The sequence below is a fragment of the Poecilia formosa genome, unplaced genomic scaffold (genome assembly GCF_000485575.1).
Source record: "Poecilia formosa unplaced genomic scaffold, Poecilia_formosa-5.1.2 Scaffold357, whole genome shotgun sequence".
Lineage (NCBI taxonomy): Eukaryota > Metazoa > Chordata > Actinopteri > Cyprinodontiformes > Poeciliidae > Poecilia > Poecilia formosa.
Window position 1 is genome coordinate 580,284 of NW_006800296.1, and position 16,180 is coordinate 596,463.

Genomic DNA, 16,180 nt, shown 5'->3' on the forward strand with positions numbered 1-16,180 from the left:
CCATCCTCCTCAAAGATTCAGCTTCATTTTGACAGCGATGACACAAAGTCTAGATTGTGTACAAAACCCTACATTTTCAGCCCAAAGAGAGTACAAGTTTTCTGCATTAGTAGATCCATTTATTTCTGCCCATCGTCATAAAATTAATTCACAAACTCTACATTTCCCTCTCTTTCATGTTCCTGCTCCTTCCCTTTCAGCCCGTCTGACTTCACTCTTCGAGCCATCAATCATCTCTGCCCGTCATTCTCGCCCATCAACCTTTTAATGTTTCGTCTCTCTGCGTTCGTTTCTCTCTTTGGCTCCTTTTCCTTCCTCGCCATATCTGGGTTGCTGTCTGAACTAGTTCATCAAGAGATTTCTCTCTGATGGCGTTCGGTGGAAACAAGATGCTCTTCATGCGTAGCAGATACTTAACATGTCACAGGACCAATTCTTTACCTGTCCCAATAAATGTGAAGATTATGTGTACAAGATCCATTCAATCAATCAAATAATTTATATTTAATCAAGCATTTTATTTATTATTAAGGTTTATTTTCTCATTTTTCAGGTAAGTAAAAAGAAACTGAAACAAACAAAGACTTGTTCCCTGCAGAATTAATTTCTGCAGGGAACAAAAAAATAAAGGAATATTTTAGCTAAACTAAATATAGTTTCCTGCTCTCTCTGGAGTTTAAAGACGGGATCTTTTATTAAAATATTTGTTGAAAAACTTATCACGATATAGCAGTTTCATATCAGGCAATATCGATAAATTAGTTAGTTTTTAGTTTTAAATATCTGAAATCCTGTTTTATCCACAGTTTCCTATCAAGTTGTTTTTCTCATTTTCTACTTTAACTCCTTGTTGTTGTTGTTTTTTTTTTATTTCAAGAAGTTATGAGGCAAGGCGGCAAAACCGGAAACTGAAAACGCGCAAGTTGCTTAATAGAATGTTGCTAGGTAACCAAAGCTTGAGTGAGTTGCTAGGTAACCAAAGAGCAAGTGAGCCAGATGATCCCACTAATTTTGTTAGCTAGCTGTGAACAGTTGAGCAGGTAAAGCCTTTCCTCTGTGTGAGGGTTCTCACATTAACCAGCCAGACAGACACTGAATGGAATTCAAAAATAATCGTAATTTATTACAAAAAAGTTGAAAAATAATCAAACAATGAAGAATTGGGCCCAAAACTGAGGTCAACATAACAAACTACAACTCAGGTGGTAACACAAAGAACTCAAGCACAAAACTGACCTAACAAACAAGACATGAGGGGAACTTAAATAGTGGCTGATCAGACCACTGCTGACACACAAGGGGTAATTAAACATACAAAAACTTAAACAAATACTAATCAATACAATACCAAATCTTTAAATTAAAACAAACGTTAGACTGAAACTACCAAATAGAAGAAACATTAAAGAAATGGTCAAATTAAATTAAAGAAAACCAAATTTCCCCGTCCCCTGGCAAACAAATGGAACGGCCCGCTGAGGAGGTTTTGCCAGCCATGTATGGATGTCAATCAGCTGGAGCTTTTCTGTGACCCTCCAGCAGCAGCTCCAAAGGAAACTGGTAACTCAAAACAAATAAATTAATGTGTTGCTTTAAACAAAAATATAAAGAACTGACAAATAAAGTTAACTAAATGTGTGCACTGCAAATAGTTAACTAAAAGGTCAGACTAATGAAAATAATTTTTAATAAAAATCCAAACTATTCACTAATTAATGTCTAAATTAATGTAAAGGATAAACAAACAAAATGATTACCATTCAGGTCTGTGTGACAGTAGGGTCAGCTGTCACACTCTGCCTACATCTCCCAGAATGCCGTGCGGCTCTCTTTTGGTGTTCAGTGAAATTATCAAATATTCTCTTTCATTTACAGCAGAACATGTTTTCCAAGTTATAAGCTAAATAATTTGCCAAGGGAGCTAGTACTTTCTTTTATTAATCAACATGAAGAAATTATTTATTTAAAACAAGCTCCTATATCTTGCTAAAAAGTTACTTGAAAGTCAGTTTTGTCTCATTTCATGTTTACTCAGATGTTTCCACTAGAAACTAGACCAAAAACACTTGGTAAGATTTTCAGCTGCTAGTTCTGGTTCAGCATATGTAACCAAACTGGAGCTGGAAGATAAATAAAACTCTGAAGAAAAGCCACAGAAACAAAACAAAACTCTGTAGGAACTTCACACAAAAATTCGACAGAAGTATAAAGCAGAAGCAACATCTACATGTAAACCTATCGATCATGTATTCTGATAAGCTGTTTCTTATGAACTTCTCTGAGCAAGTGAGAACATCTGTTTGCCTTTGGATAAAATTCATTTTTGGGAGGGAGGGAGGGAGAGTCTATCCTGTAAAATAAATGTTTTTGAGCTTTACATCATAAAGTTATGCCCTCATCATAAACATACCTGGAGTGTTGCTTTGATTCCAGTGGCAGCCTAAACGCTGCCCTCACAAAGTGCGCCTATTTACACTGGGATTACTCCTCTCAGCTCCTTCAGACTAGCCAGCAGCAATTAGTAAACACCTGGTGGAACAGTGCAGCTGCTGAGCTCATTAGCATTCCTACGAACGGCTGTAAACGGCATAATGGAGGATCATTGTTGTGATGATGATGTGCTGATGGCAGAATGCTGGAAAGAACAGAACCTTCTTAAAGAGACAGAGGCCAATTTCAAGGCGTCAAGTTGCAAAGTAAAATTATTTCTCATATATGCAGCATTTTTTTAACATGTGAAGGAAGCATAGTTATTTTATTGTGCTATGAAATGGAACTATGTGCCTGGAAAACACATAATACCTCCCCTTTAAGAAAACTTCCCATCATACGGCTCTTAATCTGATTCAGTGTCAAGGTTTCCCACTTTGCTGATTGCGCTTCTGCTTTTTATAAACTTTGAAATGAGCAGTAAAAGCCTGTCGAGGGTTGAAGCTTGATTACGTTATCAAACAACTGAAGGCTGATGGGAACTGAGTCCGACTGCTGGCTTCGAGAACTGCAACTCGGCAAAACAGAAATGGGATGAGCAAGAATGGCTTCAGCGCAACAGAAATCTGCATAAAATAATCAAAGAAATGGCGTGATAGATAACTGCCATTAGGGGAAGAAAGAGCTGGAACTCATTTGCCAACTATGTAATGTATTTTTCCACTCACTTTAGTTGATTCTGTTGTTCAGCTAAAAACTGAAAGCACATATTTCTTCGCAAAAGTGAAATGTTTTGTCAGCTGAAATCTTCTGCAAAACTGAAGGCATTTAGCGCTTTAAACACAAAGGTCAAAGATTCCTGTTAACATCAGATGCAAAGACACGTCCGTTGCTCCTCTGCTGTAAACGCGCTGGACGTTTTGGTGTATGGCGGTTTCAGAGTGGAGGCATGCGTCTTAGTGAAAGGTCAGAACTGCTCCCGGCTGCAAACTAAAGAGGAGACCCAAGTGATGACCACGCTCCTTTGCAGCGCAGCTCGTATTGAACCGTGTGGATGTGTGGGTGGGACAAACAGCCGACCGCATGCAGATAGGTGCTGGAGTGGTTTCTGTGAAGGTTTAAATGAGTAGAACAAGAGTTAATGCATTGTTTTACAGCACAAAAGCATGAAAACAGAAAAATGCAGTTGCGGTTTTGCATAATGAGTTAGTTAGTGGTTTGTTTTTTAATGTGGGATCAGAAGCATAAAAAATAAAAAAAATCCACCCACGTCATGCTGACAGTAAGAAGAGGGAAATTATTAGATGAGGATCAGACAGATGACATGGTATCGTTTTTCTCTAATTTCTCTCTCTGTCTACCAAGAGGCTGCAGCCTGGCTCATCAATCTCAACCAGCCCTTAATTTGCAGGATCATTTTATTTACAGACTTCATCATCCATTTTATTACTTGTTTTATTTATTTTGTATATTTAAAACGTCTTCCAGCTCCAGAGTTAAATGTTCATTAGAAACGAAAGTTTATTGATCTTTGGGAGGATGAACTTGCATTATTTCACCAATATAAATACTTGAAGATAGTCTCAAAGCAGAATAATTATCGTTTGTTGACAATAATTTCTGGAATAATTTATTGTCAAGCAAAACTTGCTTGAATGAGGTCAAACGGTTGAACTCTGCAGCTGCCCTGCATGTTGGGCGTGCAGTGGTTCAATGCTGGGACAAACAAGAACACACAGTCGTATTCATAGGTTACATACTTCAGGTTTAAACTTAACAATTATGCACAGATGTGCATTGCTCTAAAATAGTCGGACGTTTTTGGGTAAGAAAATGCAAAATTGTTCGAGAGGAGTGAATAGTTTTGCAGTCCAGTGTAAGGATGACCTCATGCGGCATTCTGCTCTTCTCTCTGAGTCTTTATCACATCGTGTTTCGCTCTAACCAACTTCCCCACAACATGCTGCTGTTTTTGTCTGCAAGTGTAAATGGAGGCATTGTAGATGTCATTCTGTCATTCTTACTTGTTTCCGTTTCCCCTTTTTCTGCTGCTAATTCTGAAATTGTGCAACTGTGTCAAAGTACTGAGGTGCAGAATAAACCCAGACGTGTTGGGATAAGAAACTTTAATGTCATGGTTGTGACACACCTCCTGAGTGCTTTTCTTTGTTTCTAAATTAGATTTACTTGTGTGAAAATACATAAAAGCGCTTTATGCTCATATTCTGTCATCTAATGAATCATCAGCAGAGATTAATAACTAAATATCCAAACTGAGGTGCTCTGTTTTAACATTTTGCATGAGCGTCATGTCACCAATGCTATGCTAAGCAAGCATTTGTGCACAAATGACGCAGAGCTTCTTAGCCACTCTCCAATCAGCTTTTATTGTGATCCGACAATGACTGCTGCTTTGAGTAGCAATAACCTTAAATAGAGCGAAAAGAGCCAGTTCATTGTGCTTTACAAGACTCGTTTGGTTGCTTTAAAGGGGACATACTGTGCAAAATTCACACTTTGCACATTTTTGTACTTCCATTTGGGTCTCAACTGCTTCTAAAAACAGTCCAAGCGCTTACAAAAAAAAAAAAACAAGCTGGTTTTCTGGAAAACAAACAACAAAAATGAGCCATTTCAAAAACTTCCAGAATGTAATGTCACAAGTCAGCAGGCACTGTGCCGTTACCTAGCAACCCCAGCAGAATTCCACCTGTTACCTGGCAACCCCAGCAGATTTCCGCCCGTTACCTGGCAACCCCAGCAGATTTCCGCCCGTTACCTGGCAACCTAAGCTGAGCTCCAACATGTTTGGTCAGCTGGTTTTACTGCTGTATGCGCTGTACAACGGCTGCTGGCAAAGACAAGAATTTTGTTGTTGACATCCAGAAATCACTCGATGGATTCTTGTTGGATGTGCAGGAGGCTCTACTTTTGCTTTTCAGAGTTCTATGGTGTATAATTGCACATTTGTTTGCAGCTGTTTTCACGTACGAATGTTGGGGACATGGCCAGCAGCAGCAGCTGACAAGAGGCACTAAGCTACAGTCTCATTATCTAAGGAGGATTTTGTGTAAAAAATGTAATGATCATATTTTGTTTAGACCATAGATCTTTCTTAACCACACAGGTTGGGAAGTCTCATCTTCTCTTGTTTTTAAATCAGCAGGGCTGATCTGTTGACAGTGAGTTAGTTCTGTTTCACTGCTCCTCATGTGAAACAACTTCAGCGGCACGACGAGTGGGAGGCAGCTTCATGAATAATCAAGAGCCATGAGGTCGCAGATAAAACAGAATGGAAATATTACACAGCTGCTGTGGATTCGCTGCTTTAGACTCGGCTTAGTGAAGGGACGATTCATTAGTCCTTAATAGTCAAAGGTAATTTCACCAATAAAACCATTTAGACGCCCCACCAGCCTGGGTTCATTACTGGTATGGTTTGTTGTCTCTCTGAATTATTGAAGTGAAAATAATGGAAATGTAGGAAGTGAAAGTCCACTGGCGACAGTTTCTGTTTGGGAAACTTATTTTTCATGTGAACTCATGAGGTTAGAAGGTGATTTGTCCTGAGTTGAGCAATTTTGGCTGAAAAGTCCACCAGCTGAAGGTTGGGGTGAAATCTGAATCTCTTTGAAAGAAAACACTTTGTTTTTTTCTGGCTTTGTGACATTAAATGAAACCAAACTTTTTCCTTTATTAGGTCAGTTAGGATTACCAAAATTATTTCTGTTTCCTAAACGCAACAACAATGAGACTTTTTTATGTCTTACTTCAAATTCTGAAGTTTGCACACAGAAGTTTAATCAGTTTGGGAAAGCCCAAATTATGATATAATGGTTTTAAAACATCTTGTATTACCATATACTGTGTATTTTCCAGTGATGCTATAACTTATGTTATTATATACCCACATGTTGTTTGTTGATGCCTCGTCTTAGCTTTGTTTTTTCTCTTGCTGCAGGTTCAGATGCAGACTCCCAGGATGCTGAGTTGTTTTCTCTCTGTGCTTATTTCTCTCTTCTACTTCTGTCTCCTTTCCTTTTTAGCATTTCCCCCGAATTTTCTCCCTTTCTTTTGTGATTTTTTTCTTTTCTACATGTTCATTAGAATTTAGATAAACCCAAAGCAATTTCTAATAAAGTTTTATCAAGTCCAGAATAATGGCGAAAGCTTTAATGCTCCAGTTGTGAAAGTGGAGCATTAAATCACCCCTGATAAAGCGCCCCTCAATCCAAAAACGACAAAAATAAAAAATAAAAATCTCAATCAGGTCAGGATTTTATGTTTCATTAGACATTCTCAGATTTGATTTAGAGAAATCTGGTAATCTGACTAAATTGATTACATTTTTGTGACATCATCAGTTCATTTCCGTTAATATTTCTCATCCAAAAAAGGTTTTATGAGTTTATTAATAAAATGTTGCACACATTATTCTTATTGAGAGAATGTGACAAAACTAATTTAATGCTAAAACTGCCTGCCGTACTGATTTGGGTTATTTGGAGGCCTGTGGATTTATTTTAACATTTGTGTTATGTTCATTTCTGTGGTGCAGCAATAATGTTCCTATGTCAAATTGACTTTAATAATCCAATAGTGTTGGCATCCCAAATTTTCCAAGAACATGTTTGTATCCAATTATCAACTTCGTTTCAATCAATATTTAGTGCAGTGATGTTCTTTACCTCTTGCAGATGACAGAACAATGAGAATAATTCACTCCCTTTTCATTTTAAAAATACATTTAAAATTTTTTATTGTCCTCCTACACGGACAAACCAATCCTGAACATGAATTGGACTTATTTAAAAATGTATTTTCCATTTTTTCTTAAGAGGTGACATCTATAAACGAGAAGGGTTAAGGCAGCATCTCAAGCTCTCTGCTTCCTTGTGTGACGTCACGGGAAAATCAAGAGAAATCCAATAAGATATCTACAGGAGAACTTTCCACCAGTTTGGGCCCAAATTCACCAACAAACCTAAGACTAAAATAGCTCCCAATGATGTAATTTTAGGAAGTTGTTGATAATAGTATTTGTCTCTTTCCATCAGATGTATCATTAAACAGAACATCCAGTTGTGAGTCATTCACGACTAGATTAGTGTTGGTTTTCTTCATGGCCTTAGAAATTCTTGTCCCTCGTTTCCTTTTTTGTTTTACGTGTTTCCGTTCACCAGCAGTGCTTCTTTTTACAGCTTAAAAAGCTACGAGGAATCCACACTTTGACCTCCATGGCACCAGATTTAACCAAAGTTATTAAAGCACAAACACAAAAGAGCTTTAACTAAAGCAATTATTCTCATAAGTGTTCTCAATCCCTTGCAATTTCTGCCTATGATGAACTGTAACCAGCGTTTTACAGTCTGAAGATGCGCCATAAAAACACATGATTAATATTTAATGGAAAGCAGTAATTATCCTCCAGGCTGGAGCTGTTAACTCCACTTCAAATATTCCTCCACGCTGTTTCCGACTCATCATTTTCAGCCATAGTGAGGCAGAAGGCGTCGCTTATTGTCTCATTGTCACCAAACTATAAAAATGAGCTTCCTCCCCGGACATCGTTATGCTGTTTGCAGACGCTCACTGTGAGGTAATGGGAGAAGATTAATTGGCATCTGCTAGGTTTCATCTGATCAGTCTTGTTGAGAAGAATAATGGCAGCGTGTGGAGTTTTGTCACATTTTATCTTTTTTTTTTTCTTTGTCTCTGATGAAACGTTTCTGATTAATCGAAGGCACAAGATGGTCAGTTTATTCTTAAATGTAAAGACAAGAAATGCACCCTGTCCTGACCCAGCTGAACACTTTTGATCCCAACTGACAATCACTAATACGTGATAAGACTAGCTCAGCATGCACAGAAGTGAAGAAAGGAGATCCAAGAAAGCTGTAGGAATGTTGATTAATGCTTTAAATCTCTGGCTTTGCAGCAAAATGTGTTGAAAACACAAACTATTCAGAGGCCACACGCCCTAAACAATGTGAAACATGGCAGTTGTTCACATTGTGTTAATATTTCACTTCAAGTTAGCGCATAAAAAATGTGTTTGTTGTGTTTAATTAATTAATTCTAGTAAAGATAACATGATTTTGTCACATGTTAACCTAAAGAAATAATTTCGATTTGTGTGAACACAACAAAATTTAGTTAAGTGAATTAGCACACCGATACCTCTCTTGGCCATAAGGGGGCAGTAATGTAACAATAAAACTGTACGAAAAGAAAAAAACAGTTTAAACGGGATCAGTCTGGCTGTTCATCCAAAGACTACAGTGTGGGTTGTAAAACACCGTAAAAAGGAATCCAGTGATTTTCAAAGCACAAAAGACATAAGCATAAAGTGATAAACTTTATAACCTAAATGCACTTTGGTTCCTCACATCAGACAGATTATATAAAAAGAAATTAGATTTGTTTTTTCTTGCGTTGTCGTTCATGCTACTGAATGTTTGTATGTTTATTTGGACCAGGAGACCAGTTAATATGATGCGCTTCAGTCGCAAAGGCTGCTTTTGTAACTTTCATAATCATCATTTTCAGCCACTGTTTACCTCCAGGTTCACCACTTCTGGCTTCATCTCATGCAGCTTTATGATGCAGGTTTTGCGTCAATTACGTAAAGGTTGGGTAAAATTCGACGTGGCCTTTCTGACTTTTAAAACTATATGATGCATTTAGATTTAGTACCCCATATGGACTTGGCACAAATCCAACTTTTTGGGGGCGGTGAAAAGAATTGGGTCAGTCTGCCGTGGAAAAAGTTGGATATGGGTCCAAAAAGAATCGGATTTGGGTTGAGTTGCCTGCTGTGTGAACATTGCCTTTGTTTCTGATTTTTAAATTAATGTGAGAAAATATTCCCAATGCTCCTCATTAGTGAAGGTGTTTAACATTAAATGAACTGCTTCACATCCAGTCTGTGGATAAAATCCATACATGCATCTGAACGTTCAGGAAAGCATTCAGCGTGGATGTGTGTGTGGATCTGTGTTCTCTCAGCATATATAGAGTCAGGACCAGTGTGTGTGTGTGGGCTATGTGATGTTCCCTCACTGTGTGAATTACCCTGCAGTGTAAAAGGCCACTCTTCATGCTGAGGCAGGGCTCTGATGAACTGTGGCGAAAAATAATGTAAAACTGCGTCCATCCAAACGCTCATTACTCACACAGATTCCAGCGGCCTTTGCCTTCACCTCTCAGCCCATTTTCTACATCCTACCAGCACTTATAACCCTCAGCTCTGGCTCGTCCGCTCTCCTCCTCATCCATCTCATCTGGCTGAAGACTCTCCGACTTCTGCTCTCCTGAAGAAGAGCAGCACTTATCTATTAAAAAGACATTCGTTTGATTTACATGCTAAAGGTTTTATATCTTTGCACCACAAAAATATGACGGTGAATCATAATGAAGGTGCCTCTATCCATTCTTTAATTTGTCTTCTGACACTTGCCTGTCCTACAGAGGGCCGTTGGTCAACATCATAACCAGAGCTCTCAGACCTATGAGGAGTCAGAAATCCACATCACACATCTCAGCCCCTTCAAGATGTTACAATGTTTTTTTTGTGATTGTTGCAGCCCAAAATTGCTTATTTTTCTGGCATCTTTTTCCCTTAAAACTTGAAACGAAATTCAAATTTTTTCCACATTTTTGTGCCTCCATTGTTGTCACAATTGGTTCAAAGCTCTTTTAAAAAATCACAATCCAGCTGTTTTTAGCAATGACTTAAAAGTTTTTTGATGTCTGGAAATTGTTAAGTCACGATCAACTGCCACGACTCGTTACCTAGCAACCCCAGCCTGTTACCTAGCAACCCAAACTTGAGCTCCAGCACATTTGGAAAGCTGGTTGCAGTATGCGTTGTACAATGGCTGCTGTTGTTGACTGACTGTCCAGAAACCACTTGCGAAATTCTTATTGGTTGTGCAGGAGGCTCCACTAACACTTTTCAATATGGTTGAATAACTGCACATCTGTTTGCAGCCATTTTCACGTGTGACTGTAAGCTTTGAGTTGGGGGGGGCGTGGCCAGCAGCAGATTATTTGGAACTCAAAATAGACCTGAGCTCACTGAAATCTCATTGTCTAAGAATGACTTTGTGCAAAAAAATGTAATAAATGTATTTTGCACAGCCTAATGGCCAATCCTAACCTGTTCAAGGAAGCAAAATAATAGGTCATATAAAGGTCAAATGAAGTTTTATTTATGTCTTACAAAAAAGTTTAAATTGTTACACATAAACTTCACAAAAAGACAAGATTTTAACCGTTAAAAAGTACCTTCTTGAAATAGTATCCTTAATACTTTTTGTAATGTTGATGAGACACATTATAGACATTAATTACATCCAGATTGGTGTTTTAAATTGGGAGTTACTCATCCTTTCACGGGGAATAAGTTTGTTAATCAGCTTGTTAAATGTGTTTGTTTTGCTACTTCCTGGATCCTTTGTAAGCAGAAGAGGTGAAACTCATTTGTTCCACACAAAGATTTTCACTGTGCTAAAAAATAATGACATGCTGGCATCTCTCATTGTACAGCTTACAGTTGGTTGAATCATTACAAGTGGCACTGACAGAATTTTTCCTGCTACCTCAACTTATGAAAAATCCTGTTTGCTGCCGTTACTGTAAATTTAATTAGCTATGACACAAGCCAACCGCTAGGGGAGCTGCAGCTCCAGAAGTCAAAGCTGTTTTTTTCCCCCGATGAACTTTTAAAAAAAGATCAAAAGAAAAAATAATAATACTGTTTTTCAAAAAGAAATATGAGCTAGATATTTCTAGCTCATATATGCACTATTAATGCATATATTATGCATTAATAGTATAAAAAGAAAAAAATATATACATGAAACGTTCATAGACACACTATACATATTCATGAAAACTGATTGTATTAGGGTCAATAATGCAGCTTTAAATTGCTCAAAGGAAGAATAAAAAACAATAGAATATTTTAAGAATATTTTATCTTTAAATGTAATGCGTATTTCTAATAATTTATTAATATTATGAGAAATAATTCTAAGAAAAAAAAATGGACTACATTATGGATTAAAAGAAAAAAGGGAAAATTATCAGGTTAAACATCTTTATTTAAAAAATAAATTGTACAATACCATACATTTTTAAAATATCTTATTTTTTATTAAATTTTGAAATGTATATATAATTTATTTGTTAACAGTGATTTCAGATTGCTCATGCAGTGAGTTAAACTACAAAAATATTTACAGAATACAGAATACTTTCAAACCCAATATTTTTAAAATATTTTTTCAGTATTACATAATACTATAATTTGATTTACATTATACATATTTGTATGTATAATATTTTAAATAAGTGTTAAATACCATATATTGACATAACATCATATTAAAATATGAAATTATATATTTGTGACTTTATTACTTGAAATTAAATTTCTAAAAAATATATTCCACAATAATATATTCTTAAAAACGTTCTGTTATACACATGTATAACAGTTATTTTTTTATTATTTGTATATTCCAAATACTTTTTGTAATTTCAAGTGGGTTTCAGGATTCAGAGGCTGTAAATGTAACCTGCTGAGGAAGCTGCTGTTTGCTAATTATGAGCGAATAAACACCGATAAGTTCTGCATCGCTGCTGAAAGTCTCGCAGAAATTCTCTGGCTTCACTTTGTTTCTCTGCTGCACACAGAGAAAAGCCTGATTAGCCTCATTCCTGCTCACATCAGCTCCGTTTTCTCTATTTTTCACCATCAGTCGTCTTGTTGTTCTGCAGACAGAGACAGATGAAGAAAGAGAGAGAGAGAGAGAGAGAGAGAGAGAGAGAGAGAGGAGGGCGTTTGAGCTGCGCCGCGGCTTCAGAGGAGGAGAGATGTTTATTCAGCTGCTGAAAGAAGGAGAGGATGAACAGACACAGAGGAACCTCTCGGTGAATCAATGAACGGAACCAGTCCTGGGCTCATTCTACTACACTGAACCGGTGAGCAAACGCAAAAAAACCCCGCGCATGTTTCTCCTTGTTTATGCTGTTAAATGAATATTTGGCCACACTTGATGGTGTGCGGATGCGTAAATAAGGAAGAAGAGCGTCATGTGAGAGGGAGCTGCCTGAGTGAGGGTAGCGCTGCCCTCAGGTGTGCATGCGGCGCCGCAGAGCCCTGCCCGGTCCGCGGAAACGCCTTCATTATGGCTCCAATTAAGCGCAAAACCGGTGCGCCTTGTTTTTGGAGACAACGCAATCGTGCGTAAGGCGATTTTCCTTTTGATCCCGCACGGCAGGAGTGAACAAGGACCGAGCATTTCACGGAGGGATGACTGGGGTCAGGAGCGGGGAGCGCACCGAAGAGGAACCATGAACTCAGGCTGCTTAGGTGTTTTTATAAAAAAAAAATGTAAATATTCTTTAATGATTTTATAAACAATGCGAGGCAAAGCTTTTCACATCCCCTGAAATATGTTCACATTTTGTGACGTCAGTGTTGTTTATTGACATTTCATGACAGGCCAACACAAAGTAAAATTATGAAATGAAAGGAAATCATCAGGGTTTCTCTTTGTTTTGTTTTTTTGAAAATAAGATTAAATGCAGCTACTGTGTGCAGTTTAGTGACACAAATCACATTTTTTCTGTGTCTGGTAAACAAGTGCATTACAAATGGGAATTGTTTTTCAAGAGCAGTATTCCTGTGAAGCTAACAGTAATTAGCTGCAGTACCATGCATTCACAGCCATAGAGTTACATAAAAAATAAGTAATTATCGTCACTTTTATTGTTATCACAACGCTGCCTCAAAATATTGTGATGTAACTTTACTTCCCCACCATGTCTGGAGATTTTTGCCCATTCTTCTTTACCAAACAGCAAAATGTCAGTAATGTCGGACAGAAAGCGTTTGTGAGCATCAGTTTTCAAGTCTTCCAATAGATTTAGGTCTGGACTTTGACTAGACCAGTGTTTTTCAACACTGTGTGGGCTGTCAGTTGGTTCTCTGTGGGCAAAAATACAAGAGAAATCAGCATAATAATTTGAAATCAGATATTTTTATTACACTTCTTTGTAAATCTAATGTTTTTCAATCATCATAAAGTATGATTTCTTGCTCAAGAACATCCCCGCAGCAAGATGGTGCCACCACCATGTTTTACTGCACTGACGGAGTGTTTATTTGGTCTTGGCTGCTTCTTTGATCAATGCTCTCCTGATGCAGGGTGTTAGTTTAGGTTAATAGCCATAAATTGGTCGGTTTGCAGGTCTGCATAGCAAAAAGCCCAGTGTTGATTGAACAGAACTCTGAAATGTTCAAAGCTTTGAAACTTGTTTTACACCCCAACTCTGTTTTAACTGTCTCTCTGACTTGTCTGCGCTTCATGAAGCTGTTTGCTCACTAATATTCTCTGAGGATAATCAGGAAAACTCTGAATGCGATTAGTGGCAGTGGATTTCATTTAGGGGCATCAGGGAAAAAGGGGGTGGAGACAAATGAAAGCCAGCCATTTTGGATGTTATTTCTTCAAAAGGCTGGAACTTTGACATCGTATATTACTTTGTGTTGGTCTACCACCCAAAAAACAAACAAAAAAACCCAGTAAAATCTGTGAAAGTTTTTGGTGTGATAAAATGTCAAAAAGTTCAAGAGGTAGGAAAACGTTTGCAAAGCCCTGAAGGCATGAGGCAGGTACCAGTATCAGCTTACAGGCACAGCTTTCTTCTGCCCTGCCCCCACCTATTACTGCCCTGCTGTTCATCTTTTCCATTAGTTCGCTCCACTTCATTATTCCACTTTTTACGATTTGAGTCATTTTGTATTACCATGGAGATCCACCTCAGTGGTAAACTACTGCCTACAGCTCTGTCTGTATTTTATCACAAGGCCTAAAAATGTCTCCACCTTCTCACTGATCTATTGTTTTCAGATTACTGCTGGTGGTTTTCTTAAAATGGTGGTTTGATTCTTGTACCAGATTCACTCAACATCTGACCAATGAGAGAGTTTTGTTATGTTGCATTTTCACCACGACTCGGTTTGATGGAATACATACAAATAAAGAAGTTAGTACCAGTAAATGTTCACATGACAAAATTTTAAAATTGGTTTTCAGCACCTGGCAGACGACACACGACAATAAAGCAGATATTTAACAAGTTTGGTCCTGCAGTGTTTGGTGTTCAGCACACCACCGACACGTTTAACTCACAAACATTCAGATGTCAGACGGGAAAACATGAATTCAGAGTAAACAAACATGGACGACAAGGAAGAAGTATTGGCGAAAGTTTGTGGAGTTTAACAGAGAAAAGGCGATATAAAGAGATCGCCAACCTTCACCAGACTTTCTGGTTTTGTTTTCTGTGTTTTGGGAATCCAGCGAGGTAGCTGTGTTTCTGCTACCTCGCTTTCTGATTGGCCACCTGTCACATTCAATAGGCCGTGTTAGAAACATGCTGCGACATCTCACCAAGACAATCCAACATGTTGGATATTCCAGATTTTAGACAAGAGCAGTTCCTTACCACACATGTGTGACCGGTGGACTTCTGTGTTGTGTGATCAGACAAACCAAATGACACCAAGTCTGGATTTGGAGGTGGTCTCTGTTTCTTTAACCCGACAATCGGGAGATGTTAGCGTTAGCACATAGCATGTGCTTCAGTTCTCCAGTCCAACCTATGCAAAATAATAGTGTTAGCAAGCATTGCACATCGTGGTCTTAACAAAACCAAGTATTTAGGCTCATCTGATGTTATAAAGGTGTAATAACAACTCCAGTGAAAATATTCGAACACCTATCATTAATACAGAAAGGAAAAATAAACATTTTTACAAAATAACCTAATATTTATAACAGTCCTGGAGAACCCTGGACAAAAGAAGAAGAAAGTGAGCACGAGGACCAAAGCCCTTATGACGGGAACAGAGGAATAATCAGGTATAAACAGACAAATGCATTACAGAACACATTTTGTGTAAATATACAGCTATTAATTCAGATCCACTTACACATGAATAGTAAGAATATCTATTAGGATTATCATGATAATCAGGGAAGCTTTAAGATTGGTGGAAAGGGGAAATCGGGTCAAAACAATTGGCATAATTATCTTACAGGCTTAATTGAAATCCCTCCAAACTGAGTCAAGCCAAGCAGAGTAGAGAGGAAGAGGGTCTCTTGCTTTCAAGAACAGCACATTTACGTGTTTTAAAATATTTCCTGTCATGACAAACACAAAGGTACTCAGTGTTTCCACTCAGGTGTATTTGACTGAGTGCGCTGCCGGTTGGATGTGTTCATATTTATGGTGATTTTGATGGCAAAAGCTGAGCGGTTGGACACATTTTGAGAACACATGGCCACGTTATGGTGATGAATCACGAGTGATTGTTCAGCCAAGACGAGATGATAATAGAAATTTGGATGTCAGTTTATGCGTGATGATGATTACCGGAACTTTCTCCAGCTATTATCAATTATTAACCTCCAAAAATATGTCACTAATTTAATAATTCAGGGACCCAATCTGTCTTGGCGAATGTGGGCTACGGATGAATTTTCATATTTAAAATAATAATAGCAGCCTCCATCAACCGCGATAAGCCTTTGTTTTCCACAGCTTTGGTTCTGCCGAGCCTGCTGTTCTTATGAGCAGGATTTTACTGACCACAGCTGTGAATGCGGGCAACACCTGCAAGGTTTTAGAGAAGGCTGAACGGAGTGAGTTCAAATTAATTTTTATTGGTATT